The 16,831-nt window shown below is 36.1% G+C and overlaps 1 protein-coding gene across 5 annotated transcripts in view; it reads right to left on the bottom strand.

Moving 5' to 3' along the window:
- The window catches only part of NUP93 (nucleoporin 93), a 130,901-nt gene that overhangs the window by 46,303 nt on the left and 67,767 nt on the right, over positions 1-16,831 (bottom strand). Inside the window, exon 1 of one of the 5 annotated variants that reach the window (XM_069107775.1) lies at positions 14,075-14,527. The exons of 2 other annotated variants lie outside the window; for them this stretch is intronic. The gene's annotated coding sequence lies outside the window, so the exon portion shown is untranslated. Of the gene's footprint in view, positions 1-12,504; positions 12,626-14,074; positions 14,528-16,831 lie in introns of those variants that run through there. 2 more of the 5 variants (XM_069107773.1, XM_069107774.1) reach the window with 2 other exon arrangements.

The following is a 16,831-nucleotide window of genomic DNA, read 5'->3' as shown; positions in this document are numbered from 1 at the left end:
GAGGAATCTTACACAGTAAGGGGAGGGCTTATTTTCGGGATAGGTCTTATTATTGGGGAAACACGGTAGGTGCCCTTCCCTTTGCTGATTATGTTGAAGAACTCATTTCAAACAAAATGGTTGAAGTGGGGTGGTGGGCATGATTTTATACACAAACACGTACATATGTATATGTATATACACACAAGTTCTGAACACCATCTTTAAAACTAGGACAAAGGCGGAGGGGGGGGCAGCTAGGTGGCACAGTGAATAGAGCACCGGCCCTGGAGTCAGGAGGACCCGAGTTCAAATCTGGCCTTAGACACAACACACACACACACAAAACCTAGTCATGTGACCTTGGGCAAGTCACTTAACCCCAATTGCCCTCCAAAAAGCAGAAACCATAACAACAACAACAACAACAAACTAGGAAGAAGAGTTCTGCTATCAAACAGTCAACAAATATCTTCTATGTGCCAGCTACTATGATAGGTACTAGGAATACAAAGACAAAAATAAAAAAGTTCCTATCCTTAAGGAGCTTACAATTGGGGAAGAAAAAGATTGAGATAGGGGTTAGCTTTATGGTTTAATTAATATAGAAAACTTCTTTCAGCAATGTGAGTTGGCACTTTCTCTGCTGCCCAGAGCAGAACTGCTTAGAATAGTGAGGTTAAGTGACTTGCCCAAAGTCACACAGATAACATATGGAGAAGGTAGTACTTCCAGGTCCTAACACCAGTTTCTATCCACCACCATCTTGTCTCCCTTTTATAAGTACATACAAAACATATGCAAAATAATAGATGCAGCCAGACAGCTCAATGGATAGTTCTACAGGCCTGGAGTTAGGAAGATCTGAGATCAATCTGGCCTCAGACACTTACTAACTGTGTGACCTTGGGCAAATCACTTAACCTCTGACTGCCTTAATCCACTAGAGAAGGAAATAACAAACCACTCCAGTATCTTTTCCAAGAAAACCTCATGAACAGAATGGTCCACAGGATCACAAAGAGTCAGACATGAATGAATGACTGAACAGCAACAATGCAAAATAATTTGGATTCTAGGAGCTGAGAGAATCAACAAAGGCTTCACAAAGGTGATACCTGAGATGAGCTTTAAAGGACGCTATGGATTCTAAAAAGCAGGGGGAGGAAAAGAAGCACATTTCATGCACTGGAACACAGCACAGAAATAGGAGAGATGAAAGGTACTGTCAGATTAACAGAAAGATACGAATTTGGCTAGACTTTATATTACAGAAGGGGCAAATGGAAGAGCTAGAAAAATAAGCAGGGGCAAGGTTATGAAGGGTTTTAAGAGGAGTTAGTATTGTTCCTGGAAGTGAACAGAAACTTAATGGAATTTAATTGGGGGGGAGGGGGGAGTGTGACATGGTCAAACTGGGGACAGATTTGAGAGTTGTGGAGGTAGTATTGAAAAAACACTTTGCAACTGATTAGTTATGTGAAGTAAGACAGAATGAAAAGCAGAAGCTCTCAACCTGGGTTACTAAAAGAAAGGTAGTACCTTTGAAAAAAAGAGAAATTAGGAAGAGGCATATGTTTGGGAAGAAAGGGAATCAATCCTGCATTTTGACATGCAGAGTTTGAGATGTTCCTAGGACATTAACTTCGACATATCCAAAAAGTAGTTGAGGTTAAGGAGAGAGCTAGAGATGAATATATAGATTTTAAAGTAGTCTGTACAGAAATAATCATTAAACTCATGGGAACTAAGAAGGTTACCAACCATATCACACCTATCAGATTGGTTAACATGACAAAACAGAAAAATAATAAATGTTGGAGAAGATGTGGGAAAACTGGAACACTAATGCACTGTTGGTGGAATTGTGAACTAAGCCAACCATTCTGGAGAACAATTTGGAACTATGCCCAAAGGGCATGTCCAACAATAGCACTACTAGGTCTGTATTCTGAAGAGATCATGAAAAAGGGAAAAGGACGCAAAAATATTTATAACAACTTGTTTTGTGGTGGCAAAGAACTGGAAATTGAAGGGATTCCCACTAACTGAGGAAAGGCTGAACAAGTTGTGGTATATGAATGGAATGGAATACTATTGTTCCATAAGAAATGGTGAGCAGGTAGACTTCAGAAAAACCTAGAAAGACTTGCATGAACTGATGCTGAGTGAAGTGAGCAGAACCAGAACACTGTACACAGTAACAGCAACACTGTGTGATGACCAACTTGTTAGACTTAGCTCTTCTGAGCAATGCAATTATCTAAGATAATTCCAAAAGATTCATGATGGAAAATGCTATCCACATCCAGAGAAAGAACTATGCAGTCCAAATGCAGATTGAAGCGCACTTATTTTCTCTTTCTTTTGTTGTTGTTTTTTTTCTCACAGTTTTTCCCTTTTGTTTTGATTCTTCTTTCACAACATGATTAATGTGGAAATATGTTTAATATGATCACACATGTATAGCCTATATCAGATTTCATGCTGTCTTGGAGGAGGGGGGGAAATCTAGAACTCAAAATCTTATGTTGAAAACTAAAATGAAATAAAATAAAATATTCTCAGAAAAAAAGGTTATCAAAAGAAAGTGAGGATTGAAAAGAGGGCTCAGGAAAAACACCTCCAGTTAAAGGGTAGGATAAGAATAATGATCCAGCAAAAGACACTGAGGAATAGTCTGACAGGTAGGATGGAAACCAAGAGAAGAGACAGTATTCAGTGGTCAACAGTATTTAGTACTCCAGAGAGATAAAGAAGTAAGAGGACTGAGAACAAGGTCATCTGATCCTGAACTATTGCAACTGCCCATGTCTCACCTAATCAGTGGAAAAGGCAACTGATATTTATAGAACTAAATTAAAGATTTTTTAAAAGGGAGTTTACCTAATTGATAATAATTAACTAGTTATATTTACCTAATTAATAATAAGGCAGCAAGGTGGCACAGTGGATAGAGAGCCAGGGCTGGGATCAGGAAGACCTGAGTTCAAATATGGCCTTAGACACTAAGTTTTGTAACCTTAGGCAATTAACAACCTGTTTGCCTCAGTTTCCTCATCTCTAAATAAGGATAATAATAGTATCTGCCTCTTGCTGTGAGGGGTAAATGAGATGATAATTGCAAAGTGCTTTAGCACAGTGCCTGACACATTGTAAGTATTATATAAATGTTTGCTTTTATTGCTATTGTTATCCATAATAATAATAACACCTGGCATTTTTATAATGCCTTAAAGTTTTAAAGGTTTTTTTACATACATAAAGGTCTTACGAGTCCCTTACCCAGCAAATTAAGCATATTATTCCCATTTTACAGAGGAAGAAATGGACTCAGAGCAGTAACTAGTCCAGCATTATCTCACTAATAAGTGAACTTGGATTTCCCCAGACTTCTCTCTTATCTCTATTCACAGCCTACTCCCCTTCCTGGAATGAAGTCCTGCCTCACTCCAGTCTAATACAAACCTTGATTTTTTTTCAAGGAGGATACCTGGGCCTTTCCCAACCCCCTTAGATGTTAATGCTCTCTTGGTTCCTCAAAAATATTTCCAGTTTACTTATTTATGTAAATGGATTACCAAATAGAAGCACAGGTTTTAGGCTTTGCCTTTCAGTGTCTTGCATACTGCAGGCTTTACTGACTTAAAAACATCACATATAATAAACATATTTGGTAGTTAATATTCCTCTAATAACAACTTAAGGAAGCACACCTGAAGTAATGAACTAGCTGTAAGCACAAAACCTGAAATGTCACACATGAGATGAGCTTTTCAGGAAGCATGTTTTGAAAGCCTTTGGCCTTAGTTATTCAACTACCATGAACATAGTTAAATAGATCCTAGTTTTCCTTTTTTCCCAGCTAAAGATATAGACTGTAGACACAACGTATTCTGATGAGCTCTGACTCTGAATTAAAGGTTAACACTGCTCTTTAGGAGAAGACCTAAACTTTTTATGGTAGCAAAGAACTGAAAACAAAGTAGATGCCCATCAATTGGGGAATGGCTAAACAAACCATGGTGTATGAATGGAATGAAATATTACATTGTAAGAAACAAACAGGAGGCAGCAAGGTAGTTGGAGCCCGGAGTCAGGAAGACCTGAGTTCAATCCGGCCTTAGACACTAGCTGTGTGACTCTGGGTGACTCACTGAACCTCCATCTGACTTAACCCACTGGAGAATGAAATGACAAACCACTCCCATATCTTTGCCAAGAAAACCCCATGGCCAAAATTAGCATGACAGTGGCCCAAAGGGTCACAAAGAATCACACATAACTCAACAACAACAACAGCAAGAAACAAACATGATGAATGCCAACAAGAATGGAAAGAAGTATGTGAACTGATGCAAAATGAAGTAAGCTGAGTCAGGAAAACAATATATATATATAACACCAACAATACAAATGGAAGCATCCATTTGTGGATCTTCTATATCTCTATATAAAAAATTTATCTTTTCCAAGGTCTATGCTTTCTGTTTGTTTTCTAATCTCATCAGAAAACTTTGGATCTCTGTCCAACATGTTAGACACTAGAAGGTCAAAATGCAAAGTGGCTGAAAAAGGTATATTTAAATCTCAGAAAAGATGAAGCAACCCAATACTGGCATGAGGGTAGAAAACATATGTAATCATCTTTGGATAGTTAACTTCTATTTGCTAAGACTATCTCTTCCTTTAATATTTAACAATAAAAAACAGCTTATATGCTGACAAAAGAAGTAAATGAAAACAAATTATAGAGATGGCCCAAAAAACACCTCTGCTGTAAGCTTATTTTTAACCCAAGCAAGAAAAAAGGGAATAAAGAACCTATTTGCCAAGCACCCAAAATAAGCACACTTGACTACAAAGACAGAATCCTGGTTTATTAGGAGCTAGCAATCTAGTTTAGGATACAGACCTTACAACCACTAATTAGGAAGAACACTACATTCAAGTCAACACAAAGTGAGTGCAAATTACTACACTAATGTTAAGTAGAATGATTAGAATAGGAAAAAATGTCTTCACCTTTAGTTATGGCTAAGAAGGAACTCCTTTGGATAATAAGAGGAAGAGAAAAGTGGTTAAACTGGAAAAAAAAATAAACCTGAAATAAGAACTTTAGGGTCTTATTCTAATAGTGTTTCAAAAAGCTCTAAATACTTACTAGAGAGAACAGAACTCATGATTTGATTACAGGTCATCCTACAAACCTGGTCACTGAGGAAAATAACTGCTTTCCCTACCTATTGCCCACCCCCAGGCATGACAGCATAGGGTTTGAAGGGATAGCTTCTTCCAAAACCTTAACTTTGGTGAAATTTGAAAAGGAAAAATTCCTATTCAAGCAGAAAGTAAAGAGAACGAAGTAAGATACTGTTTTCAGATAAGCAAAATGGAAATCTGGTCAGGAACATGAAAGGTTACAGGGTTTATCAGAGATCATAGATCCAATTTTCATTAGCTCTCTTTTGTTGTATTAACACTGGAAATCATCCTGGACTTTTCAAGTGCAAAGAGATTCTCATTATTGATAAAAATTGAAAGATACCAGAAGAAGCTAAAAACTAAGAATTCTATTTATAAGGTTTCTGGAACTTCCCCTATTAGCTTTAAAGAATGTTAATTATGCAAGTCCATTAAAGTTTAATGCTTTAAAAACAAAAATAGGGGCAGCTAGGTGACACAGTGAATAGAGCACCGGCCCTGGAGTCAGGAAGACCTGAGTTCAAATCTGGCCTCAAACACTTAACACTTACTAGCCATGTGACCTTGGGCAAGTCACTAAACCCCAATTGCCCTGCTTTCCCCCCTCCAAAAAACAAAGCAAAAAAAAAAGTATTATACCAAATATATCACGTCAAAACGTCCTATTGCTTTACTGCTGACAGTTACTTCCATAAAACAGCAGCCAGAAATCCTTTCAAGTGAAACATACTCTATTAATCATCAGACTATTTTACTTACACTTTTCTCAGATATCTAAAATATATTTTATTGACTATCTCTTGCCCCCAAAAGCCTATTTTTAAAAGAAAAGTCTTTTACAATTCTATTAATTTGTTCCCAATTAATTTTAGAAAATATCTTTTTAAAATCCCTACATTAATCAGTGCTTTGCTAGTAGAGTTGACATGTGCCAAATGTAATGTATTTTTAATATCGGGGTATGGTTTCTTGCTGTGCAGATATGCAGAAACCTAACAGCTCCTCTTCAGCAGGTGGCAGCTGACACGGCAAGAATCAATGTGGTGTTCCGCCATTTGCCAGCTTGGCAAATCTATCATCACTGCAGGCAGCTCTGGAGCCACAGGTTATAGGCCTTTTTTTATGTTACAGTATGGTGCTGATTTAGACCAGGAAATACCACCGTTCTACTATGATGAGTGTACTATACTCTATTTTAGATGTTGTTCTGACAATTCAACTAAACAAAGGAATAAATAAATGGTCTAGAAGAAAGTGACTAAGACAGTGAGGCGACTGAAAACAATGCCCCACAAGGATTATATAGAACAAGGATTCTTAACCTGGGGTCTATGAACTTGGAAAAAAATTATAACTATATTTCAATATAATTGGTTTCCTTTGTAATCTTCTCTATTATATCTTATGCATTAAAAAATATTATTCTAAGAAGGAATTAATGGGATGCACCAGATTGCTAAAGGAGTACATGACACAAAAAAGGTCATAACTCCTGCAAATACATTAGGGATAAAGAGTAAAGATGGGAATGAGTAACGGGAGGGGGAAATATGAAAACTGTATTCAAGTAGTTGTCATGTGGAAAAAGGATTAAACTTAATTGAGGATGGCCATGCAAGTCCATCTGTGCCTTGCAGTGTCCTGAAACATAGTAGGGACCTAATCAATATCTGCTGAATTGAATTCAATATACAGAAGCTATATTTAGGTTTGATAGAAAGGAGGAAAACCCTTTTTAACACCGAGAGTTATTCCAAAATGGTCCAGGCTACCTCTGGAATTCAGACCTCAGGGAGTGCCCATCTCATGTCATTTTCAGCTTTGGGATTCTTGTGACTACATCCAATTGACCTGAAGGAGCTAATTAATTGGGTAGGTTGGCTGTTAGGATAATCTCAGATTCACCTTTACAAAATGTAGCCTCTTCACAGGGGTCTAGATGGCTGCATACATGGAAAAAACAAACATCCACCCAGTGCTTCCATCCAGGACCTACAGTGGTCCTTGCTAAGAACATTTTGGCTTATTTAGTATCTATAAGAGAGCTTCAGCATCACCTTTTTATCACCATGATCTAGCTTTACTTCTTGTATAAATGGCACAATAGCTTCAGAGAGGTGCTAATACAGTTTTACTCACCATTTCTGCAGGTTTTTCTCTCCCTATGACTTCCATAACTTTTAATACTGAATACAGAAATAAGAAGTGAGAATAACCTTGGTACAGATGGCAAAGCTGTGTGTTTGCTAAGAGGTACCTGGGAAAACTTATTGTCAAAGGGAGAGAACATGTCATCTATATAGAGCAACCCCACAGCGCATCTGGCATCTCTCTCTTTGATAACTTATAAGAAAATGATCATTTGACTTCCACTTACCCCTACAGCAAGGACTTGAACTGTGGCTGGCTGCCTTAGTTAATTAGAACACTTTGGTAACAAGGCCAAAGTAATGGGTTCAATCCTTACATGGGCCATTTAGTTCTGCTCTGTTCCAAGGCAACAGACTGCACACCTAATGAGGGTCAACTTTTGGCAAACTTACAAAATGCAGCACAGATGAAGCCTGTCTTCAACAACCTCTTAAACCCAAGTGCTAGAATAATCTCATTGCCTCCTTCTCTGCTGCTTCACCACCCATTCAAGCAATTTATATTTAGATTGGGAACTTAATGTATTAGTTTTCACAAGTGTCTATATTTTAAAATGACACTAGGGAGTGATTGAATAAACCAAAAGAACAACTTGATTACAGAGTTTTAGACATCAATAGGAAATATATATATATATATATATTTTTTTTTTCTTTTCAAGTGAAGCCATCTTGTAATTCTTCACAACTTCACTCAAGTCAGGCTCTTCCTGTTCTAACCCCAGTGAGATATGGTTACAAATTCATGTTATTGGTCTCAGGATCAGAATTAGATGACAAAGTAAATGAATAGGTCACGCCAATATATCACCCACTACCCATCTTCCAGCCTACTGATGGCAGGTCAGTGATTTCACCTTTGAATATGAAGAACATATTATTCCAGTACACACTGCAGAGTTCAAGAAATTTGCTATCCATCTTCCTTTGTTACACCAATGAATAAGGAAAGTAGGAGAATGAGGAAGCTTAGGAAGAGGGAACAACCTGTCAAATGGTTTAAGACTGCTGATGTGGCCCCAAAACAAAAACTTAAGGACAGCAACTCAGTGCATTTTAGTCAGTCTATTCCTAGGTCTATGTTAATGAGAAGGTCTGTAGAAAAGGGAAGGGAAAGAAAAAAAGCAAGCATGCTTTACTAGGATCAGTTTTCAGAGACAACAGAAAGAGGCTATTAAGGGAAAAGGAAAAAAAAAAAGTTCCAACCTGGATTTGGAAATATAATACAGTGGTGAATTGTTTTGTGTTCCAATTCAGAAAGGCCCAGAAAGGATTCCTCAATAAACAAAAATGAATTGGCCTAACCTTACTAACATGATTATTACTAAATATATTATTAACAAGACAACTATGCAATGGTAGGCAAGTAGAACAATTAAACTACTATAAATTCAAGGGACTTTTACTAGAAATGTTTCCCAATTTTAAGATGGATTAATCCAACTCTATACCATATGGGCATTAAAATCATCTGCACTGCAGTTTAAAATGGCACTATGACAAAAAGAAGCACCCCCTCCATAATTCTTTCCCTAAAAAACCAGGGCGATTTTACATTTTTAAAAAATTGTGTCTGATCAACTGCATCTCTCTTCCACTGGAAAAGATGAATAGAAGAGAAGGAAGGGGAGGTGATGAGGGAGGAAAGAGTAAATTAAGTGTTAAGAAGGTTCCCATTTGCATCAGGTGTGCCAGGCTGGCTTCTGGAGGGAGCCTAATCAGATCTTGTAGTGTTATTTACCAAGCACAAGAAATGGTAAAACCAGCTTTATCATCCAAGATAATATTTAGGAACTACTTCTCATATTTATTCCCTGCTGGTGCACGGTGTCAGTCATTTACACTGCAGTCAAAAAATACAACTCTTCCTGCTATGCAGCAATGCTCATGCTGATAGTATGCAAGCAGAAGATCATTACTGTTGTCATAGAAAAGTGAGCCCCAGCTTGATTTGGGTTTCTTCTAATTCAGTATTAGTTTCATATATGTTCATGTTTGTTTTTTCCCTAGCAGTTTTCTTTCTTAAAACAACATCTTATTTTAGATTTAATCTTTCTAAGAGTATTTTTCCCAAACAGAACTGGTTACAATATTCTTCCTCTTTTCTTAGTCCAAATTAACTTAGAAAACATTTTAACTTTACCTTGTCTGAGCTGAGGAAATGCTGCTGAAGGCACAAATCACGTAAAACACTGCTTAACCAGAGTGAAAATTATAAGCAACATAAGCAAAGGGTGAAGGCTGCTTTTCTAGTACAAGCTATTAGAGATGGGGAGGGGGGAGTGGGGGCTTGAAATCTTTTGACACTGCTGTAACCAGTAGTAGAAACAGAAATGATAGATTCTGGGACCTCTTGGGGGCCAGTGGAACAATGATAAGGCCACTGAATTCTCATTCCTGGCCCTCCTTATACCAAATGGTTAACGCCCTTATTCTTTGCCAGGGCAGATGAGACTGGCCACTCTAGCTTTCTCCCTGAGCTGGTAATGCACCAGAGAGAACACACAATTTGAAAAATCTTAATGTACCAAATAGAAACAATAGCAGTAATGCTATTTATAACATAGGGCCAAGCACATGGCTTAATAAAGATAACTGGTGGGGAACAGAGTTTGATAAGGAATGACTCATGAAGTTGGGTTGCTCAGATGCCTCAAACCATAAGTGAGCTGTTGGGCCTTTTCTGTCCATTAATAACCAAAAAACTCAAACCAAGAAAATAAAAACTGAACAAAATGCAGATCAGGTGAAGCGGGAACTAGTCTGCTTTTATATATCAGGAAATTAGGGCTTTTGTGTTTATAGATTTCTATTTAATACTCAGAGGCTGCTTTTTTGATGTTTCTTAAATCACCCACACCTTGAGACCAAACGGGAATATAAATATTGCTTGGTTTTTAAAAAGTCTACATTATTATATAAGACCAAATCACAATAAACTAGAGAGAAATCTAGCATCAAAGAACCCTTTGTTTATTAAGGAGTCTTCATTTTAATTTAACAGAGGGAAAGCTTATATTATGCATTGAATAACTATGGAAAGCAATGGACATTGAACAAAAGGAAATCTAAGTCAAAAAGCACAAAGCAGATACTGTGGCAAGCACTAAACTAAAAACTACTCTTATGGTAAACTTGAAGTCTGGCCATATTCAACATTAATGCCTTCAGAAGTGAGATACTAGAGATACCTTGTTTAAAACCTTAAATTATTTTCTCTTCTCAATAATTTTGAAATTTCAGTTCTACAGCAGAATAAAAAAAAAAAGGCACTACAGAGTGGCAGAGTAATGCTATCTTTCAAACTCTTCAAGAAAGATCATGAGATCAACTTCCTAACTCAATTTTACTGATGACGCCATTTCATTATGTCTTTACTGCCATCTTAGTAGCACATTTTCTAATAAGCTAGTGGGTATACTCTATTATCTAAATTATGGAAAAATAAGGTCTTCCTTGCCAGCATGGTTCTGTGACACTTTGGTAGCACAAAAGTATAACTCGTTTGCTCACTGATGGGAAGCACCTTGGCTCCTCACACTAACATGCAGATAAGTAATGTTGAGAGAATATTAGAACAAGTCTGCTAAAGAGCTTCATGGCACCTAATAACCTGACAAAAAACCTCAGTGCCACAAAATGGGCAGAGGGGAGAGGATAAAGGGTAAAAGACAAGGAGAAAGAAGGAAGAAGGGAAGAAAGTATATGGTATTTATTTCTACTTTGCCAAGTATTTTTAAAAGATAGCAGTAAAAAACTTATTACATAATGAGTATTTTTTTTAAAAAAAGAAATATAGTAAATAGACCCCTAAAATTCCACATGAAAATTTCAAAAGTAGTTTCACATCACTTTAAATTCATATTAACATGCTGCCAAACCAAAGAATGCACATTATTAATGTAGATAACTACATTTAAAATCTAAGATCTTGCATCCAATTCTAATTTGTCAAGTAATTTTAATACTTAACCTATTATACTTTTACAGGAAAAATAAATTTGCCTTGCAAAAATCACAAGAAACAACATTTTTATGATTTAGCCAGTCTATCTGGCAAATTGTATATTTTGCTAGTTAAGGTCTAAGATACTTTCAGGGCCATGTTAATACTTGCATTTCAGACTTCTAAGAAAATCTCCTTTAAGACCTAAACAATATTAGGGCTGCTATAAAAGTAGATGTGCGAAATCTTTCCACCTTCTCATTTTAAAATTCTCATTAATCACACTAAGCAGCATCTAACAACTAAGATGGGTAATGGATGATATAAGGAAGGAGAGAATGACAGCTGGCATTTTAAACTAAAGATCAAGTTAAGCCAGAATTCATAGGCAACTAATGCAGTGAGAAACAAGAACTACTGAAGCAGTACTACAATGCTTTTGACAGTAAATTCTTTATGACATGACTTAGTGTAAAATTTATTCACAGTAATTTCAGTAATTCAGTCCCTTTAAAAGATAAGCACACAAATCAAAAGTGAAAATCCATTTGTTCTCTCCAATGAGTTGTTTCATAAAAGAACAAAGGAAAGCCAAGCATCAAATCCAATTATTTTTAAGAATAACAAGATTTATAAGCACATGATCACAAATAAGAGTTTTAAACAAGTAGCTTTGAAGTTGCACACTATTAATTAAACATAAGGCACTGATAATCACCCCCAGAAGTGAGAGGAAAAAGCCCAGATCTGTTGCTCTCTATTTCAACATATATCTCAAAATAATTTTCATGTATATTTTAGCAACTGATCGTACATCTCTAATATGGCAGCTTTTTCTAAGGAAATACAGAAATCCCTTTTAGAAACAGAAAACATACAAGTGGTGGTAAAAAGACTGGACATCTTTAAATAGTAATATTTTTCCTGCTACAGCTAAATTAGTGGGTGATAAACCCATCCATTTCATTACTAAAATTATTAATGAATAACTGATTAAAATTTAAAAGTATGGAAATTATTTACTTAAATTTATAGTGTGAACATATAATTCAGAGTTATTAATATACATAATGCTTTGTAACACAATAATGCATTTGATAGTTCCTATATCATATCATGAATATTGGTACAGTTCATTTAAAAATCTATCCTATTGAAAAAACAAAACAAAACAGATTTTAAACTTACACAGTTTCACCGCTATACAGTATGATAAATACTTACTGTAGACAAAAGGATTCCATTTTCTTCCTGTGAATGTACTCCACCCTACTAAGGAACTCTTTCTAGAGTACAATTCCATTTTCTGACTTTTACAGTAACAAAGCTCTTGTGCCAAAGGACTTAATGTAAATGAAATAGCACCACAGCTGTTTTCAGTAACCATCTTACTGTGACAGTGGTACAGCTAATTGTTAAAAATGGTGGCTTAGACATTTTCCATACATTAAATTAGAGAGCTCAGTTGAAGGCTCTGGCATCCACCCACTTCAGACAAAGGAAAATAATTTGCAACTGTACCAACGCATGGATAATTGAGCCATCTCCCACACAACGTTAGTGTTGGAGGTTTCCTCCATCTTTACACAAATGTAAACCACAGCTCATTGTCTCCTCCAGGAAATCAATTCTTTTCAAAGCTGTACTGGGTGAGTTTTTAAAAAGAACCTTAGTGCTGTTCAAATACTGAACTAGAGTATCAAGATAAGCCAAAGGCTCAACAGTTACTCTGTTTCCTGTTCAGTTCATCCATTTCCCACTTGACATCTCCTCCAGACTTTCTATTGTTATTAGCAGGAAAAGTCACACCTATAAACTGAGAGTTGAGTCTCTAAACTAGGTTAGTGATTCTCTAGTCCATACTTTTGAAAGAGTAAAAAGTCCACACCCACAAGTCTCCAAATTACAAATATATTCGTCAGGAGACAAAGCTATACTTCTATTGCCTATTGTAATGTTCATTTCATGTCAGTTTATTTCATGTCAGCTATGGATCATGTTATTTAATGTGATTCAAAACTTTAATATTTACAATATTAATACTCACTAACTGATGCTTACATGACTTTAAAAGTTTTCCATTTATTTACGATAATCACACTCTCTAAATAAAAGATATAACTATACTTAAATAACTCATCTAATTTTTTTATATTAACTAAATGAAAAGTAATCATCTTAGTTTTGTTAAAATCAATAATTAAGATACATGCCTGCTTTTATTCATAAATCATCTAAAGGCTAATAATAAAATGTTTACTGAGAAATAATGTTTAACCTCTTTAACACTTTTATTTTCTTAGAATCACCACAATAAGATCATAATTTAAAATAACTGAGTTTCTTGGAAAAGAAACTATATGATGCAGATATTGTACCTTAAATAAGTATCTGATTTTGACCAAGAAGAAAATTTAATTTCTTGTTTCACCTCATGCAAGAATTTTGCACACCACCACATATACAATTAAAAGCCTAAATAAAGTTCATACTGTTCATAATTAAAACTCAAAGATGAAATCAATGGATTTAAAAAAAAATAAGTTATGATCCTAAAGCATACACCATATTGCCCCACCCTATAATGACTCAAAAATAAAAGAATATTAGAATCGAAAGGCACAAATTTGCACATTTCTCTAGAGAGCTAAGTGTTTCTACTATCAAATGAGCCAACTGTTACCAGAATTTATCTCATAAATTCAAGCACAACCTTGTCTTTGAAAGTAGAATACAATAATAAAACTGTCAACCTATTTATATGAATTTCTTTACAAAATGAAAACAATCCTACCTGTAGATAACAAAATTGAGGAGTTACAAACCTGTCGATGCTGTTTGTCACTGCAACTCTTCGGTGCCTTCTCTCAGGGCTTATAAAGCTCTATCAGTGCTCAAGTCCGTCCCCCCCTCCCCCCTTAATTAAAGAAGAACAAGAGAGAGAAAAGAGAGAAAGAAAAAGAGGAGGGGAAGGAAAAGGAAAAAGAAGGACAGAAAAGAGAGGAGAACAGGAAGAAAAGGAAAAGAAAAAGAAAATACCCTGCAAGTCTGGATGTGGCTGAGACAGTGAAAGAGTCTAGTAAGACAATGAGATTGCAGGATCCCCCTTGAAAAGCTGACCACTACTGCTTATGAAGGATTTTGATCATTTTTCAGGCTGTTCTATTCAAATTCTGAGAAGTCAACCATCAGTTTGAAAGCAGTAACTGATGGGAGTAACAGTTTATAGGTTACAGAAGGGTATTTTATTGTTAACGGACTGTACCAAGTTAAGATTTAAGAGGGGGAGAGACAACATGTAGGCAAGGAAAGATATGCTACTTTCCCCCCCTCTCCCCAAGCCACTGCAATTACTCTGATGTGAATTTTTGATGACTTCCGACATCTTGCATGGTTAATAATCGCTTCAGCTGTCATGTTTGGTTAATGTGGAAAATGCATTTTGGTGCATTGTGATGCAATGCTATGGCCACAGATTGTAACACCAGTTGTGAAGCTATTCCCTTAACTGAGCAGCAGGAATTTGCACATGCCATGGTGCTAAAATAAATGGTAGTTAAAAGATTTTATACAGCAGCAGCAGCAGCAGCAGCAGCAGCCAGATCCTGCCATTTTAGACTTACAGAAAGCATAGATGTAACATATAGAACAATCGCTCGTCACAGTGTTCATATCAGTTTCACTGCCCTTAAAAGAAAGCGCTTAATTTGATATTTTAAATATTTGGCTTCTTAGTGGTTAAAAGATTTAGATACTGTTTAAATAACTACTCAGATTAATTATAGCTTTGAACAGAGGTTATTTGCATTTCAGGAATATACAGCCAATGAAACTGTCAGTGACACATGAAAATGCAGACTCTTTATTAACACATGCTCAGCTCAACTGCCACTTCCCTGTATGACATTTAGCAAAAATATATGATGTGTAAGTCATGAATATTCCTATTCTCTCTCAATGATTAAAAATTTGTTCCTTAGAAATGGACTTTAAAAAAAGGGTTACATATACATCTGAAAACTAGAAATTACATTAAAATACCAACTTGTGTTTTTCATTGTCACCAACAGAAATTCAATGCAGCAAACAATCCTGCAATTACAGGAAGGGATGTAAAACAGCAGAGATGAAACCATGCTAAGAGCCAGTCACCCTATGATTAAAGTCAGGCCAGTATATTCCAGCAGTCAGGTGATGGTGCCATCATTACAGTGCAGAAAGCTAGAGAAAAATCGAGAAATGGACCACCTCATCTTCAAAGAGAAAAATCACAAACTCTAAGAGAAGAAAGAATAAGCTTTCAACATATGTAAAATAAACACCACTATAGAACACTGTAAAGATGGCTATTTTAATGACCAATTCCATAATCTAGTCCCATTGAAATATTAACTTACATGTTTAACATATAGAACTGCTGTACTTAAAATAGGCATTTTTTTTCTGTCTTTATCAATTTCCCATTTAACAAGGCAAAACTTATTTATGGATTTTTTTTTAAGGAAAAAATCCTTTAAAGTAATTCCATTAACTCACATTTTATGGACCAGAACGTTTGCCAATTTAATGCCTACTATTTCAGATGTTTGTGTTTCATTTAAAAAGAAACTCTGAAGAATGAACGGAGCAGCACATGAATGTGTCTAAATGCTAAGTATTTGTTAGCAACATAAAATCAATTCATTATGTCTATTTTTTTATTCATTGTGATAGCACTAAATGTTTAATATTGAGGCATGTGTTAACAAGCACTGTAAAACTAAAGAGCTTCTAGTTTTGTTTTGCTTTTTACTTTAATTTGCTGTTTAAAATTAACCTTACCAACAGTTCTACCTGTGTAGATGTCAACCTATTTGTAAAAGCATTTAACAATTCAAGTTTACTGGTTTCAGACCCAATATTAGGCATTACTGAAGACCAGGGAAGCTTCACAAGTGAGGGAGTGTAGCAGCAAGCACCCCGGTGTCCTCAGGGTTTGCTGCTTCAAAAGGTTCTTGGATCTGCTTTGTTAAAGGAAAGCAACTCAAAATGGGTTAACAAGCTTACATATAAACATAAATTAAACATATATCGTTTACCTTGTTCAGGGGAAAAAGGTCAGCACCCCGAACTTCAGAATACACAGACAGAATTATCAAGACAGAAACAGATCAAGTAGATAGCTTTCCAAACTGTCCAACCATTACATCCATACCCAGTCAACATCTGGGTTTCCACATCTGGGTTTTTCAAAGCCGGGGGACTCTCAACAACGGCTTCCCAGAATTCAGATCAAATCACAGAACACTTTTCAAAGTGAGTCCCAAAACAAAGGTACACATCAGGGCTTATATAGCCTTCTCCTGGCTCAGAGAATGTAACAACCTTTTGGACCCACTGGCCAATCAAAAAGTATGTACTGAAAAACAAGCCTCCCACCCCAGGCTTCAGGTGCACTTTAGCCTAGGGGCAGGGAAGATCTTCCAAATTTGCATTCCTATTACAGGGAGGGAGGGAAGAAGGATGAGAGAGAGAGAGAGACAGAGACAGAGAGAGAGAGACAGAGAGAGAG

The sequence above is a fragment of the Petaurus breviceps genome, unplaced genomic scaffold (genome assembly GCF_028583685.1).
Source record: "Petaurus breviceps papuanus isolate PSGF00001 unplaced genomic scaffold, PetGlider_PUasm1.0 90281, whole genome shotgun sequence".
Classification (NCBI taxonomy): Eukaryota; Metazoa; Chordata; class Mammalia; order Diprotodontia; family Petauridae; genus Petaurus; species Petaurus breviceps.
The sequence above is the reverse complement of the archived record's forward strand: the minus strand, read 5'-3'. Positions and strand labels throughout refer to the sequence as shown.